The following is a 1942-nucleotide window of genomic DNA, read 5'->3' as shown; positions in this document are numbered from 1 at the left end:
CCACAGGCAACTCAAAGATGTTATATGATTATATCTCTGCCAGTAAACCAACAATAATCGCTTTTAGAATGTTACCTTCCAATTAAAAAATTTGAATTAGAACAAAATAATTAATTTCTTCCATTTTGACTTCATTTGTGGAGAGATAATGAACCTTACGGATACACATAGTAAAACAACACACTTTTTTAGATCAAATTTGCTGTTAATAACATTATTCATTGTAAAACCCATAAAAACATAGACAAAATTCTCTTTCTCCCTCTGTGTCTCCCATAGAGGTTTGATGAACTGATAAGCTTCCATTATCTGACCCCTCCCTTTCTGCTGTCCTCCCTGTACATCTTTTCTTACTCGTACCCTTCTCTCTTTATCTCTATTCACGCCATATCTTGCTCTTTATTGTATTCCCTATTCTTTATATATTTTTTCTCCTGTTTTTATTTATTTATTTATTTTTGTCTCTGGCTTTTGACAGCCGAACCCTTTTATGCATAGCAAAGTCATGATAGTTTTAGCAGACTCAGCAAACATCAATATGACTGCATCTGAAATCAAGAAAAATGGGCAACATGTTTAGAAACATTTTGCTCTGAGAGTATCAACCTTACTTAAAATCATTTGAGAAAAACTGTAAATGATGGCCATTACGCCTTTTAGAATGGCAATATGACATTTACTGTAACACCTTTCTCAAGGCAACATCACTGTGGGCATCTGAGTGTTAGTAGAATTTCCACTGTGATACGATGATAAGCTCAATTGTATCTACAATTTTTTCAAAATTCTTTGCCATTTGGTACCCAATGAGTCAGACACTATATTGATTTGCCCACACAAACATACATTTATATGTGGTACTATGCCGACCATCAGAGCTCCGCTGCCTCATATCCAGAGACCACAGTGAACTGTGGTTGGTCGGGCATAATGTCTCTGTGGAGGCTACTTTACATTCTGCTGCTCAGATAAATCTTGGCCACCATAGGCTGAAACACAAGCATTTTCCAAAAGGGTCTCTGGGTCTCATTAAAGGCTAAAAGGAGGCTCAGACAAGTTGAGTGACTATGCAGTGTCTGTGGAAAATGTATTTTTAACTGTTAATAGCAGAATGTACTCTACACAAGGGGTGGCGAATCAATTTGAGTGTGAAAATATATATTTTATAAACTGTCTAAGAGCAATATTTGTGGTCATTATTATTCCAATAAGCAAACTTTTAAGTATTATATTGAAGCCTTTGTTGCATGATTGCACTTCATAAAAGTGACCATGCATTTAGAATCAGGTTTATACTCACATTCTATATTCCCTCTAACCTCTGCTTTAACCAGCTGTACACATCCAATTCTATAATTGCCTTTAATTAACTAAACTCTCATTACATAATTGAGCATGGCTGGCAATGCGGAGGTAATTTAAAAATAATGTGAAAGCATGGCATTTTCTGACATTTAAAACAAATTCTCATGTGCAGCCACTCACTAAACTTGCTGAAGTAGTATTATTGCATTACAGTTACAGCACGCATCTGTCTTTTGCCAAAGAAGGTCTTAATTACTTCATTCACAGAGCAAGCCATAGTTGGCTAAGCATAGTTAGCATTGTGTAAACATTACCTCTTAAACAAACTGGCTCCCACTTTTCCCATTAATATGACTGAACCCTGTGAGAGGTAACAGAGTACTGCATTTCAGGATACCTTGTGCTGTAGCGTGCCATGGCAGGTGGTTATTGTCACGTATCCGGTCCATGAATGCCTAGCCTAGCCTAGCCTAGTCTTGCCTTGTCTTGTCTTGCCTTGCCTTGTCTGTTTTCTCGGTTTCTGATTTTTGCCTGTGTACCTGGATTTATCCCTCTAGTCTCGCCCTTTTGATTATGTTCACCGATCGTTGACCTACGCTAGCCCTAGGATTATTCTTGTGTCTTGCCCGCCATATAC

Source organism: Sinocyclocheilus rhinocerous, unplaced genomic scaffold, assembly GCF_001515625.1.
Source record: "Sinocyclocheilus rhinocerous isolate Xijiao unplaced genomic scaffold, SAMN03320098_v1.1 scaffold1085, whole genome shotgun sequence".
NCBI lineage: Eukaryota > Metazoa > Chordata > Actinopteri > Cypriniformes > Cyprinidae > Sinocyclocheilus > Sinocyclocheilus rhinocerous.
Note: the sequence above shows the minus strand (reverse complement) of the source record.